Raw genomic sequence first — 16,145 nt, forward strand, 5'->3', positions numbered from 1 at the left:
TCTGACCCTAGAATATGAAACAAAACATCTCTGCCAGCTTCCAGAGCTGCCAGGCATGGCTGGGCCATAAATTAATCACTTCGGTAGAATAGACCCTTTATCCACAGTTTCATTCCGTGATTTCAGTTACCTGTGGTAAACCTTGCTCCAAAATATTGAACAAAAAATTCCAGATTTATAAGAAAGAGAGACAGAGAGGGAAACACTAAATTCACATAACTTTTTTTATAGTATATTGTCATAATTGTTCTATTTTATTATTAGCTATTGTTGCTAATCTCTTACTGCATAATTTGTAAATTAAACTTTATCATAGGGATAAATGTTTAAGAAAAAAAATATATAGGGTTCAGTCCTATCCACGGTTTCAGGCATCCACTGGGGGTCTTGGAACATATCCCCAGCCGATAAAGGGGGATTACTGTACTCTAAAGTCTCCATAGTAGCCAGAGTATGACAATAGTGGAAACTTCTTAAGGATTTCGGTGTCTTTCCACTCCAACCACCATAGCTAAATACTGAGATTTTTATAGGGTTAGAAGGCATGCTGTGCCCTGATTATAAACCAACAGGACAGTTCCCTCAGATTTATTATAGATACAAATGATAACCTTCCCTATGTTCTTTTTACCTTGCTCTAGTTTTGCAAGAACTATCTATTTGCAATATCCAAACATCAGATATACAAGCTCTTGTACTTGCATCGAACTACCTACATTACAACAGCAGATCTTTTAAACTTCATCCACCTATATATTCTAATGGACACTTATTAAACAAACATTCAAATGTTATATATTATTTATGATTAGTTTTAGTCATTGCCCCCAAATGATACGAAGGCACTTGTTCTAACCATTCTTTTTACATTGGCATGCATTGCAATGTCACAGATTATATGTGACGTTGATTTAGCTATGCAGCGAAAATATTATGCCTCTGTTTTCAGAACTGATAGGATTTTTCTCAGGAGAAACCTCTTCTTTAGTTTAAAATTTTGTTAGATCCAAAAATTTAAGTACTCTGTAAAGCTTTAGATCAGTACATTTGGGGTACTGTTCAATCTTTCCCATCTCACTCTTGGCTTGTATTTTAAGACAAAAGGGGCTCATATGACCTTGCACAGCTGGGAGGGAGGGCTTCCTGAAACAGTGGTGATCCTGCATTGTGGGGTTGGCTTGCATCTGCTGAGATATGTCGAGTGCAGTTGCTTCCTTGGGTATACTTGTTACATAGTGTTGATATTTTTGGCTAATAAGCATGTCACCTGTTCTTCTGAGTTCAGCCAGGACTTTCCTCTGTTAACCATGCTGCCCCAACCTCATAATTCTTCAAAGGCTGCAGATTTTAGGTGTGGCCCCCTTGCACAGGTGTCTTCTCCAGTATCCAGAAGCACTGAGCAGACTCCTTCGCCCTTGGTGTAGTAAGCTCTACCCATACAATGAATCAATTTTCATACCCTGAGATGAACTGATCCCTGCTCTCCCTCATCTCATTAACATATTTCTCCATAAAACCAGTCAGCAACATGGGGAAGCCATTATTTTTACTTCCCTATGTCATACCTTCTCAATCAACCACAGGGGAATACGGCTCATGGCTAAGCCACCTTACAAATCACCATTTGTGCTATCTGCCCACTCCAAGCTCAACTTCACTGAAATATAAGAGAAACGTCATGATTTCATCATGCAGCACACCTCTCCTTAATACTAAATGAAAACAAAAGATATTTAGAAAATCTATTCTTCCTCAAAAATGCCTCTCAAACTTCTGCTTTGATGCTGAAAATTAACTGCCTTTATTTTATTTCCATCAAAATATTTCTCACCACTCCATCAACACAGCTTCTGTCGCTGTCAAGAATGCCATCCACGTGGTGAGTTCCAGTGGTCTGTTCTAAGTCCAGGACCTAGGCTGATTCCTCACAGCACTTGACCCAGTTCAAAAGCTCCTTTCACTTGATTTCAAGAGGACATACCTCTTTTTTTTTTTTAATATATCTTTATAGATTTCAGAGAGAGGAAGGGACAGGGAGAGAGACAGAAACCAACGATGAGAGTCATTGATCCGCTGCTTCCTGCACGCCCGACTGCGGATCGAGCCCGCACCCCGGGCATGTGCCCCAACTGGGAATCGAACCCGGATCTCCTGGTTCCTAGGTCGATGCTCAACCGCTGAGCCATGCGGCTGAGCGACATCCCTCCCCGTGTTCCTCCTCCTGCCCTGACCTTTGTTTCCACACCCTTCTCATTCCCTTCAGCCCCGACTCCTCTGAGCGCAGTGCCCCGAGCCCAGCGCTGTGGTCTCCGTTCTTCCTAAACTTGCTCCATGAGTGATCTAACCCTGTATCAACCTGGTGAAACCATTTTATTGTGAGAACAGAGTTGCAGCTATGGGGTGGTCTCTCGGGCTAGCCCAGCCGGGCTTGAATTTTATATGACTATTTTCAACTGCTTAGTCAACATTTTTTGTTCTTAGATGTGTAAAGGCAGCTCAGGCTTCACACACTCAGTGGCAAAACCATCCTCCAGTTGCTCAGGCTGACCTCTTTCATTTTCTCATCACACATAGGACATGCCACCACATCCTGCCTCAACCTTCTTGCTTGTCACCATGTGCTCCACTGTGTCACTGTTCCCAAATGTTATCATTGTCATAAAGCCTTAAAAAGGGTTCCCCACCCCACCCCCTGCCCGGACTGTGCATCATCAGCACAGCAGCCCGGGAAGCCCTCTTGAAAGGTCAAATGCATCAGGGCGCTGCTTTTCTCGGGTCCCCCCAATGCTCTCGTCTCCCTCAGAAGGAAAAGCAGGAAAAGCAAGGCCCTGAACCTGCCCCCAGGCCGCGGTGCAGGCCCCGCTTCCCACCGCCCTTCCCACTCGCTCTCGCTTCCGCCACACTGGCCTTGCTGGTTTCTGACTGTGCCCATGGACTGGCTCCCACCGTGGCTTCTTGAAATCTGTAGTTTACTTTGGAATGTTCTTAGATACTTCCTGGCTTGTTCTCACATCTCCTTCAAGTCTTTCCACGTGTTATTTTACTGGGAAGACCTCTGAATATGCTTTTTAAATTGGCAAAATACAGTTTTTTCCTCTACAGTACAGAAAGTTCCTATCACTTTTCCCAGCTTATTTTCTGCATAGAAGTTATCATTTTCTAGAAAGTGACTTATTTGTGATTTGAATGATATATAATTTGTTTGCTTTTATTCTACTCACTAGAATGTACGATCCAATGTCTTTAGTACTTTTTAATTATATTTTCACAAAATGTTCCCTTTCCAAAGAAGAGTCTTTGACAAAAGTAATATATAAACTGTATTCAGTTAGGGTAAATTAATTTAGGAATCTATCATTCACACCTCCCCAATCCAAGCACTGGATGCTTCATGTAAACTATGGAGAACATTAGTAAGAAAAAAAAATAGTCAAATTAAATTAATTTTTGTCTATGCCACCCATTTTACAGAAGCATTTGAAATATAAAACTACATTTAAAATGCTAATAAACTATATTTCACATATTTTCCCCAGTTAATCATTATTTTGAAAGTAATTCAGATATATAGACATAAACACAAATATTTGTCTTTTTAAATGCTAGTGCTTTTTTTTTTTTTTAGCACATTCTAGTAGCCAAGATTTTGTGGTTAAACAACAGTTGTTATTGTAAAGTCAAAGTGGCTTAGTCTATCTTTAGTCCAAAAATATGCCATAAGTTTTTCCCATATATGTATCACAGTACCAGTCTTAGTGTAGGTGGCAAAGAAACCTAGCTGAGTCCTAAAGTTCTGCACCTTCCTTCTCTTGAATTTTTCCAGGTAAAAGCACCACAATGTTGTTAGAAACCAGATAAAAGAACAGCTAAATGCAATGATATGCAACAGGACACAGCTTAACTTTTATTCTAAAATCATTAGATAAGGTGATATGTGGTACTGAATCCCTATTCCACAGGAAGAAAAAGTGGTAGCTAAAAAGACATTTGAACTAAATTGGAGAAATGTAGCATTTCTTGGCATAGGGAAAGAAAGATTATCTGTCCCAAGAATAGCATGTAGAACAGGGTACTCCTGACACAGAAGTAGCCCAGATTACATCATCGGCAATGTTACTCTAGTTCTGGCTTTCTAAAATTTAAATGAAATCGTATTAAAATATGACACAAAATATGCTTCAATGCCAAATATAAATACATATTTTTAATTGCTGGCCACGCTGGATTAGCCACACTAGAGCCCCTCTTAACTAAAATAGATCATTAGCCCTGGCTGGTTTGACTCAGTGGTTAAAGCATCAGCCTGCGGACTGAAGGGTCCTGGGTTTGATTCCAGCCAAGGGCATGTACCTTGATTGCAGGTTCATCCCTGGTCCTGGTCAGGGTGCATGCAGGAGGCAACCGATTGATGTGTCTCTCTCACATCAGTGTTTCTCTCTCCCTCCCTCCCTCCCACTCTCTCTGAAAAGCAATGGAAAAAATATCCTTGGGTGAGAATTAAAATAAGTAAATAAAATAAAATAGATAATTAAGTATTGGTTACATTAAAATAATCATTGCCCAGGGATATTTGATATTAAACTAGGAAATCAGAAACTAGAATCTACTGTGTCTCCTTAACATAATTATTCATAAATAAGTGATTTATTTTCTGTTCTATCCTGGTGTTTTTATCAAATTGCCAAGTTCAGTTTTATCATGAACCTGATATAAAAGAATACTGAGAAAATTAACCAATTAGTATTTTTCAAAGCTTTAAAATTTGATTAAAGTTTCCTGTCTTCAAGAAAAAATGAAACCTTTCACTGCATATAATTTACTCCTTTGCATCCAAAGACCTTTGATTAGAATAATTTTTCAAATATAAACAATTAGTAACAGACCATTTATTTACTAAGTGTTATATGAGAGACCCAGCTGTCTGTATCTCCCTCATTTGACTATTTCAAAGATAGAATTTTCTCATGACATTTCACTATTTAAACATGTTTATTAGCTAAATAAAAAGTTCTTTGGGGGTTGGATATTTTAAGGTTATTTTCCATATACTGCCCAGGAAGAAACATATTTCAATCTAAGAAAAGGATTAGCATTTTCATATCACTTGACTCCACTTTTAATATACCCTAGAAATATATCTTATCATTCAATTTATTTTGATGTGGAAGGAGCCTTTTTTTAATCAACTTTAAAATTACACTCTGCTGACTTGCAAATGTCAGGTCCATGCTAACTGCGAGAAGCCTTAAAAACTCTTGGACATTTTCCCTGCACAAAGAGTCCATGCACTCTATGTTCTAATCCTTCGCTTTCCAACACTGCCTTTACGAGGTTAAGAAGATGAATGCTCATTGCTTTTAATCCTTTCCATGATTTATGAGCCTCTTGGTATCCTTTCCCCAGAGCAGCTACAACTGTGTGGTTGTTCTGCCGGCTGCTTATATGACACAGACATCTGCAAAGTAAATTATGGATTGTTGTCCCATAGACCATAACCGAGCATTCTCTTCATCTCTCCTGCAGGATTTTTTTTATTAGAACAAAGACCATGTGCAATTTTACCTCCTTATGTATTGAAGAAATTGTAAGCTAACCTAAATGATAGCACAATAACCTAGATTCAGAACTGCCACATCACATCAAAGCAGCATGACATATCAACAGAATTACCTTAAAGCTAGAAAACAAAATCTCCCATTTATGTATACCTTCCTTCTTTATTTAGGGAATTTTATCTTCAGGTTCGCAGAAGGAAGGTGACCTCTAAAATGAACTAAAGCTACATGACATGAAATAAAGACACATATGAAGGACCTTGGAGTTTCTGAGTGTGCAAGATTTTAAGAGCATCTTGTGGCCTGTGGCTCTTTAAAATAATATTGAGTAAAGAAATAGAAAATTACATAAAGGAAAATTCATAACAGATTAGAGTATCTTTTTATTTATTTATATATCTTTAAATATATTTTTTGATTTATTGATGAGAGGGAGAGAGAGACAGAGACAGAGGGCAACACTGATTTGTTGCTCCACTTATTTATGCATCGTTGGTTGTTTCTTGTATGTGCTCTGACCGGGGACCGAACCCACAACCTTGGTTGTTGTATCAGGACGATGCTCTAACCAACTGAGCTACCTGGCCTGCTTGGAGTATCTTTTTTAGACTTTGTTTTACTTCCCCTAATATCACTTGTAATAAATCTGCTTTAATAATCCTAGAAGCTGGCAGCAATCATGAGTAATTGGGAAAGTTCTTTCTTTTGAATATGAAGCCTCACAGAGTGTAAGTTGAAAGAGTCAGCTCCCTCTCTATTTTCCTTTCTTTTCTGCTCTTATTATTCCTTGTAGATGATAAACCATAATTTGCAATAAGTCCATTGTTAGATCCTAACAGGCATGTCTCAAATGACTAACCTTTGACAACTACCAAAAATTAGAAATATCCAAGAACTTATTTTCTTCAGATGTGCTAATTGTAACCCAAACAATAACCCATCAGGGAAAACCTACGCTAACAAAATTTACGAAATAATTTTTAGTAATGCCTTACAAACTACATTTCTTTTTTTTTTTTTAACACATGGCTCTGCAATTCATATTTTGAACCCTGTTTTCAACTCAGCAGGATGCTGTGAGCACTAACACCAGCAATGCTCAAACCCACTCCTGGCGGAGATCTGTTGTGTTGCTCTTTCTGCATTTCCGTCAGCTTCTGTTTCAGCCCATCACTGCTGAGAGACAGTGTTCCCTAGTGTCAGGATCTGATATTCACACCAATGCCCTACAGACATTCTTTTTTATTTTTTTAAACATAGGTACTAGATTTATTTGCCTCTGTGTAAACCTCTGTCATTTGCAAACCTTTCTTTTTGTGACTTTGACTTGCTTCTCCTCATTATGAAATAAATTATGAAGTGATCCCTGAAGGATTCGATTTAGTTAAAACCCCAAATTATATAAATATATCTCTATATAAACAAATGTCACCTGATACTGATTACATATAAATAGCTGTGTAAGAAATTATAGAAATAAGAACTGGTGCTTCCAAAAGATTAGAAAAAATATATAAAAACATGATCCCCCAATACATTGCCAGCTATCATCATTTTACACACACATACACGCCTGCACACACATATGGCTGTGATGAGGTTACTTCTTTACATTTAAAAATAAACAACAAATATGGCTCCACATCACATACAATATAAAACCCACAGCCCAGATACACTCTTAAATTCATTCAAGATTCTTCATTTGGGCCTACTATTCTATATTTATCTACCATCTTCATATTTGATATAGATTACAGTCTCTAACATCCCAAATGGTTTACAATTCCCCAAACATGAAATAATATGACATATCTTCTTGCCTTTTATACACTTATATTCTCTTCTTTGTATGTTTGTCTCCATTTGTCTTTAAAGTCCAATCTCTTTTCTGTGTTTTCTCACTTTCAACCCTAACATGCAGAAAAAATCCCATTTCAACTTCTCCGCAACCATAGCATCTGTCATGTTGGAACAAGAAAGTATTTTATGGATTCCAAGATGACGGCAGGCTAATAGGAAGCTACGCTGACACACTCCCAAATTGGAACTGCAACTAAAATATAGAAAAACCATCCTGAATAAGCAACTTAAGATGAGCTGGAGAGCACCCTCATAACCAAGGACCTAAGCAGAGACCACACAGAGACTGGTAGGAAATGGGGAGGCACAGGAGGGCTGGCTGGGCTCCCACAGGCAGCAGCTGAAGGTCCGGAGGGATAGCTCAGCTGTGGGGGTTCCCACTGAGGACTCTGGGGCCTAAACCCCAGGCTGGGCTCCCCAGCCCAGAGCACCAGAACTGAGAAATGTGCCCACATAACATCAGGCTGTGAAAAAGCACTGGGGTCTCTGTCTGCCAGGGAGAGATGTCTGGAAATGCAGGAACCTTCTTAAACGGCCAAAACACAAAGTTTTGGGTGCAGCCACTCACCTTGGGCTCTGGCGGAGGGAGGGCAGAGCGGACTAGAGCTGTGTGGGGAGAGTCCTGAGTAGCTGGCTCTAGAGATGGAGCTCAGAGGGCAGCCATCTGGATCCCTGTGCTGAGTTATTCCCCCATACTGCAGGGGACGTCTTTCTCAGGCAGATATTTGCAGTTCAGGCAGCTTTAGTCTGGGTGGGAAGGGAAGTAATTGCCTCACCCTGTTGGAAAACCTCTCACCCTACCCTATGGAGTTCCTACAGCCTGAGGCTCATTAAGAGACTAAATAACAATCAGCGTCTGGTTGCTTTGAGTCTTTGCCTAATTTGCTCCTAGACCCAGGGCTTGGGAAAGCAAACCTTGGTGCACATCTTGATCTTTTCCAAACACACCCAGCCCCAGCAGAGGGAACCGAGTGCAGAAAGCTTCAAACAGGGTACTAAAGGCCAGTCACAAACAGTGTCTGACAATGACCTGCACCAGAGACAATCCAAAAAGACTGGGAGTCCTAGCAGATCTACCTAATAAACAGAAACAAATCTAAACAGGCAGCCAAAATGGGAAGACAAAAAAACAAGCCCCAAATGAAAGAACAAAGGAATTCTCCAGAAGAACTAAATGAAATGGAGATAAGCAATCTATCAGATATAAAGTTCAGAATACTGATCATAAGGATGCTCAACAGCATGAAAAAAGAAAAGGAAACAATAAAGGAAATTAAGAATGACAGTAGAAATTAAAAACAAACAAACAAACATTGGAAGGAATAAACAGCAGATTAGGGGAAGCTGAGGATCAGATCAGTGAATTAGAAGACAGGGTAGAAAAAATCACTCAATAAGAGAACCAAAAAGAAAATACAATTAAAAAACAGGAGGACAGCCCAGCCAGCATGGCTCAGTTTTGAGCATCAACCTATGATCCAGGAGGTCACTGTTTGATTCCCAGTCAGGGCATATGCCCGGGTTTCTGACTCGATCCCCAGCAGGGGGTATGCAGAAGGCAGCCGATCAATGACTCTCCTCATTGATGTTTCTATCTCTCTCTCTCTTCCTCTCTCTGAAATCCTTACAAATACATTTTAAAAAGAATAAGCGAGCATTCTAATTTCTTTAAATATATCCTTTATCAAGTAATTCTCTTTAAACTGTTCTTATGTAAAATGATTATTGAACTCATATATATATTGTGGTGGTTATTTCTTCGGTTATAATACAGAGAGAGAACCAAAGGATGTTTGTGAAGTGTGCTTCTCTGTTATTTGGGTTTTGGGCTATGTAAAGCTTCATTAAGCTTTTTTTTTCTTTCTTAAAGATGCAAAGTCCTTCATTAATAATTACAGTGGCATGGCATTAACTTTGTATTATTCATACTTGCAACCCAGATAATATTTAAACTGATGAAATCGTGGTTCTGTAAGAACAAGTTGGCAGTTACTGGAATTAAATTTAAAGAGTAACTTCTTTTACTCTATCAATCTAAGTATAAGGTCTGGAATGACCACTCCCCCCAAATATTATTCAAGATAAGAATTTAAAAATTAATCCAATTTCCTCTAGAATGCAAATATCTTATAAAAAATAAAAATACTCTCTATATAAAAAGTCTGAATATTGATGACAATAAACTGAAGAATAAATGGATGTTGCCATCAAGGATTAGAAATCAGTAGTATTTGAGATAAAGAATGTTTTCTTGCATTTCAAATTTTTAATCTTGAAAAATTTTATCTAAAAATGCATATAGTTTTAATTCAAATCTGACACATGAAATTAACTGGTAATGTTATAAATGTAGATTAAAGCATAACATTATTTTAATAAATGTATCACAAAATAAATGTTAAAAACAAAAAGAAAGTATTTAATTTCTGGTTATTAAATAGGAGTATGCAGAGGGAGTTTGAACAAATATCACAGCAAGTTCTATAAAGCGACATTCATTTAATTACATGTTTGCCTCATTTCTTCAACCTTCTTGTTTCTGAGCTAGTATATTAATAGTTAATCATAATTGATCACTGATTGGGAACTGAGAATATGAAGTTTGTTTTGGTTACAGCCTAAGAATAGATGCTCCAATTACCAAGCAGGGAGTGTCAAGGCGACATTTTAATTAGCATCGCCAGAAGGTTAACTGTGAGTCTTTAAATCTGAAGATTTAGATTCATGCCATAAGCAAAGGAAAAGCAGCCTACAACTGCCTGCCCAAGAAACAACTGAACTCGACTCTGCCATATTAATATTAATATTTTTATTAATAGACAGGAAAATTTGTGACATGGTCTCTTTCTTTCCTGTGTCAGAGTTTCATCTGAGGTTTGCCTTTGAAGTGAGATATATCCAACCAATTTAACAAAAATAATACCCACTACTTATAAGGGAGTAGGCAAAATGTCATAAAAAAGAATATAAAAGATAAAAATCAATTTCAGTCTTAGAAGCCACATACCCACTAGCTCTTCTCAAATCTACTTGTAAATTGAAACATTGAGAAAAATACAGTAAAGAAGCTTAGAAATATAGAATTCTTGCCAAAAGAAATGATTACTTAAGTTTCATGGTTTTGTCATATTTTTATCAACCACCTGTAAATATAAAAATATTTGAATATTCTGAATTTTAATGAAATAAATATCTTAAAAAGTAAAAAAGTTTTTAAAGATTTTGAATTTTGAAGTATTTATTAAGAGGTAAAAACATATATATCCTGGTGATATTTAAGTGTCACCTACCTTTAAGAAGTCTGGCATCCTTTAAAACCCCAAACTGTAACTGAGTTCCAAATGGACTATATTCCCAAATAGAGCCAAGCACAGCTGGAAAGACAAACATACCCAAAGTTGTAATGTCAATTTTTTTTTAATAGATATTTATTTTAGAATATTTTCCATTTACTTAAAAACTGCAAAGATAGTTCAGAGTTATTGTATATCCCACATCCAATGTCTCATATTGTTAGCACTTTATATTTCAATGGTTCATGTGAGACAAGTTTTGATAATCTTGATGCATGAATTCAAAGGAACCAACATGGATAACATTGTTCTGATTTTCTTAATTTTTCTCCTAATGGCCCTTTTCTGTTATCACTAAATTATCACATTGAATTTAGTCTTCATATCCCCTCAGCCACCTCTGAACAGGGATAGTTCCTGCGATTCTCCTTGTTCTGATGACCTTGAGAGTTTTGAGGAGTAATAATCAGAATGTCTCTCAAGTAGAATTTGCCTCATTTTTTTCTCATGATTATATGGAGGGGTGGGGGAGTGGAAGGCTAATTTTTTTCATAGCTGATTTTTGGAGGAAGACCACAAAGGTAGCGTCACCCTCAGTACATCATATAAAGGGTTCGTATCACCAACATGACTTTTGTTCTTCCTTTCCATGCCGTGTCTTTGGAAGCAAATCACTAAACACAGCCCACACTCGGGAGTTGGGAGTTAAATGCCACCTCCTTGAGGAAAAAAAATACCTACAATATCTATTTAAAATTCCTCAGCAAGACAGATTTCCCTATTCTTCCCATCTGTTTGTTTGCTTGTTTGTGTACTCATTCATTCATTCACTCATTCTGTAATTTGTACATACCATTGTGAACTCATGGATATTATTTTGTATTTTGTTCTATAATCTAATACTACACTATTTATTTTGTTGCAGAAATCGTTCCGCTTTGGCCCCAGCGAGCTCTTTCACTTGGCTCTGTGACATTTTGACATACCACAGTAATTGGTTTATTGAGCACATCCTTACATTCCAGTACTACAAGATAGTTCATGCTAATCTTATATATTCCCTGCCTCAGACCTAGACTCAGCAGAATCTCCAGGGTCGCTGGTTCCTTTCATTGGAGAATGATATTGGAAACCAATATTTGATCACTAAGTGTGCTCCCTGCTACCCAGGGACCACTGACTCTAAGCCTTTCAGTGGACTGAGCTAGGAAATATATCTACTTACACTAATGTGTACACGCACATATCTGTAATTGTTTCTATTACGCAAAAAATTATTTCATACTGATATCTCTGACTATAATCCCATAATATATTTTACACAAACATCATCTTGTGTTTAATAGAGTACATTATTAAAAACACATCTTACACTTCTGTCTGAAATGTTCCTATCTGAGTAATATATCAGCATTAAGAATAAGCATTAAAGATCCCCACACTAATGAGGAAATATGTGCCTTGTATCTGATGCTAAGGGATCTTTGTGAAAGTCCATATAAATGTATTATCATTAATTCCTACTCAAGTTTATCATGCTTGAAAAAGGAAAATAGCCTTAAGTAATGTGTTCATACAACCACAACTTCCTGATGGTTTTGTCAGGTGTTATACATTGAAACAATAAGAGGAGCATGAAGAAATATATTCCATAAGAAGAACCAATATATTTTCTTCTGTTAATGCATTTTAAAGAAATAAAAGCTTAAAAATGTAAAAGAAATTACAGAATATTTTTATGAAAAGGGCTAAGAAATCTTTCTTTAAACAAAATATTAAGAGCACAAACCAAATTAATGATATATTTTAATTAAAATCAAATCATGTATTCAAAATTAATCTTCACAAACCAACAGAAAAACTAGTACAATGACAGTGAGAAGATTTTTGCAATTCATGGAACAAAGTTAAGAGTATAGATTATATTATGAACTTCAATAATTAATAAAATATTGAACTTACAAGGACATAAGCTCAATATTTTTTTGAAAAGAATACTAGGACTTCCAATAAGCATATAAAGAGTGATTCCACATCAGCCATTATCAGAGTAATCCAAAATAAAATGGCAATGACATATCCATTATATTCGATTTGATGGGCAAAAATATTTAATTAAATAGAATGTCCGAAATTATCAATGATTAGCAAGGATGTGGAGTGATGGAAGCATTCACTTAGTGGTGGAAGGGCACATTGATACACAGCTTTGAAGAACCACATGGCGATATCTAGTAAGAGCGAAAATGCAGCTAATTTCTGCCCCTGTAATTACACTCCTGCATGTACACACTAGACAACATTTTGCAAATAGGTGCAGAGATACATACAAGACTGTTTACTGTAGCTTTGTTCAAATTCCTAAAACAACTGGCAATTTTTAAAGCACTTGAATCAGAAAAAATGCAAATACTAGTAATTGCTTGACATAACTATTTCAACTATTAAATTCATGGAACTATTTTTATTAATCATTTATTGAAAAATATTTAACTACCTTGATATATATGTGAATGTGTATCTCTGACTGTGTGTGGTGGTGGTGTGTGTGCGTGCTTGTGTGACTGTGTTGAGTATGTATATCAGATAAAGAGAGTAAAATTATGTTTTTTTATATTGTAATCAAAATTAACTATCCTACCTAACTTAGTCAAGGGGAACAATCACAAAAACGAATCAATATTACTAAAACGAGTCATGAACACATAAATATTTGAAAACAGTGGGCAAGCACCGTGAACTTGAATAAAAGAGGACACCACTAGAGTCAGGAGAAATGGCACATTTAGTTAAGTCTCTCAGGTGACAAAAGAATATGACCAAGCATCATTTTATCTGTGAAGGCGATACATCAAAATATTAGTTACGCTCTTTTTCGTGTTTTTGTACCTGCCTGTGGCACCAAGATAAATCCCCTTATAGTTAGCCTGTCCCCTTCACTGTGGGCAGCGATACAGATGTAGAGCAATGGAAACAACTGGCACCGGAAACATGCAGGCCCAGGGAAGCCTCAACAACAAGCAGCAGCACATACCTTTCAACACCCCCAGGGCACTCGTTCAAGGGAGCCACAGGCTGCAGGAGCTCAAGGCCTGGGCCGGGTCCCCTAAGGGAAGGAACCCAGGGCTAACAGCAGCGGAGGACAAGCAGGTCACAAGCTGGCTAAAAGGACTCACTGCAAAAATCACAACTTGGTCACAGACAGAGATCTCATTTTCAATGTTCCTACCACAGCGAAAAGGGTCTGAAAAGGGGGTAAAACCTTTATCAATGCCAGGGAGCAGGGAAAGGATCAGAAACAAATCTACGGTGAGAATATGAGATGTGCCTATTTCAAGAATAATCCCGAGATATTTGCAAGAATTTCTTCCCCCAAAAAATGTTACCAAAGAAAATAGGTAGAAAACTCTGGTAAAATCCCACTATGTCTAGAATGAAAAGATTGAGGAACTGAGGTTCATCTGCTGAGCTCCGCACTTTGAATTCCTTTATTATTATTATTTTTTACTTAGGAAACATAAAAATATTAACTTTTTCAAAGTTTACCTACTACTATGAGAAAGAGCTAACACCAAAGGAAATTAAATTACATTTTAGCTATGAGACTTGAGGGCAGAAACAAAGGTCTGTCCACAGATTAAAGCAAAAAAACAATTAAGCAAGTTTCTAAACAAGGAAGGAAGCCTCCACAGTCTCAGCCTTGCTGTGCAATAGAAACAGAGGTGATGATATGTATTTTCACTTAATTACATAACAATGTATTTGTATTTATCTGTACAAAATTCACATTAATACAAAGGAACATTGACATTTCTAAAGAGAGAAATCAGGACATTATCATTTCATAGGTGAATAGGCAGAGATAAATATGCATGTGGCATTTTGCAATGAAACATGTTCGGCTCTTTAGAATTCTTCATTAGACATAAGGATATCCGCGGCAATCAATCCATGAAATAAGGTAGATTCAACTAACTCCAAGAACAACAGTGGAGGTGTCATTAAAACCAATTTACATTGCCTTGCATGAAGACTTGTATGAATAATGCAGTCATGCAGTCTCACTTATCCAAACTGACTTAAAGCACAGAAAGAAATATGAAGTCGTATTTATTGGAGCATGAGCTAGAAAGAGACTATGTAGGAAGCTGTGCAGGAGCTCAATCCATCAGGGTTTTAAAAAACGCCGTCAACTCACATATAAGTAAAACGAAGCCCTTCAGTGATCCAAGTATTTAGCAAAAGGGAATTCTTAGCCAATGTTTTAGAAAGACAATAGTTCTTTGTAGGTAAGTATATGTGTGACCATGATATATAATATAATAAAATATCTGCCAGCTCGTCATGAATTCGATTAAAGGGCCACCATTGGTTTATTACAGGGCCACGTAAACATACTGCACCTGGTTTGGGTTAATTATTTATTGGGCAATTCTGCTGTGTACCTTTTAGATGCCTTTGCTCTGCTGCATTATTTGTGGGACAAGCAAACAGGCTCGCTTTCTTTCTCCCTTCTCCTTCTCACTAGCGCATGTTCTTTCAATCAAATAGTTCTTTTTCTTGGCAGGAACTAGGAGGAAGAGAGGGGACTGTATGTTTCATGTCCCTAATATGCTTCTGGTAACACAGAGCTTATTAAAAAGAAAAATCACTAGAGGAAGTGTTTTGTTTCCACTTTTATCAATTAGAATTTTAAACTCTATCTGTATTTGAAACTTAATGAGTAATTGAATGGGGGAAGCAGAATCATTAGTAGACATTAATATTTTATTTTATTAATATTTAATGATATTTATCTTAGTAATATATAAATTGCATTTGTATACTCATCTTTTTGGTTAGTCCCTTGGCAGTTCTGAATTTTGCACATATAATGTTTACCATTTTATTCTTTGAATGTGATAAGTGAAAAGTAAATAGGAGCAGTATTAAAACTGTGGAGCCTATATGTATGGTCAGGTCTTTAGTAAACAGTGTAGAAAAAAGACATGTAAAATTTATATTAACTTCCAGATGAATGAAGAACATAATCCATGTACCACACCAAAAAGTGATAGAGATTCCTTATGAATAAGTACAAATGTTAACTATTACATGGTGGTCTATGGTAGTCAGGCACTATTTCAATAGCAATATTAGCTTATTACCTAGAGTAGAGTCAGGCAACTTCTATGTAAAGAGCCAGGTTATTAAGTATTTTAGGATTTGCAAGCCACACAGTCTATGTTGCAATTGCTCTACTCGACCATTCAGTGTAAAAGCAGCCACATGACATTTGAATTAATATAGCTGCATTCCACTAAAATCTGCAAAAAAAATAGGTAGCAGGCGAAAAATATCTGCAGGCCATAGATTACTGACTTTTAAAGTAAAGGAACTTGCTGCCTCCAGATATGGGTTTCTTGCCAAATATGCAACTGGTTTTTATGATGTA

General features: G+C 37.0%; 1 protein-coding gene across 1 annotated transcript in view; it reads right to left on the reverse strand.

Moving 5' to 3' along the window:
* Positions 1–16,145, reverse strand: part of CDH12 (cadherin 12) — a 661,533-nt gene that overhangs the window by 431,377 nt on the left and 214,011 nt on the right. Inside the window, exon 2 of the mRNA XM_081131650.1 lies at positions 10,709–10,792. The gene's annotated coding sequence lies outside the window, so the exon portion shown is untranslated. The remainder of the gene's footprint in view (positions 1–10,708; positions 10,793–16,145) is intronic.

Source organism: Miniopterus schreibersii (assembly GCF_964146895.1).
Source record: "Miniopterus schreibersii genome assembly, chromosome: 3".
NCBI classification, from domain to species: Eukaryota; Metazoa; Chordata; class Mammalia; order Chiroptera; family Miniopteridae; genus Miniopterus; species Miniopterus schreibersii.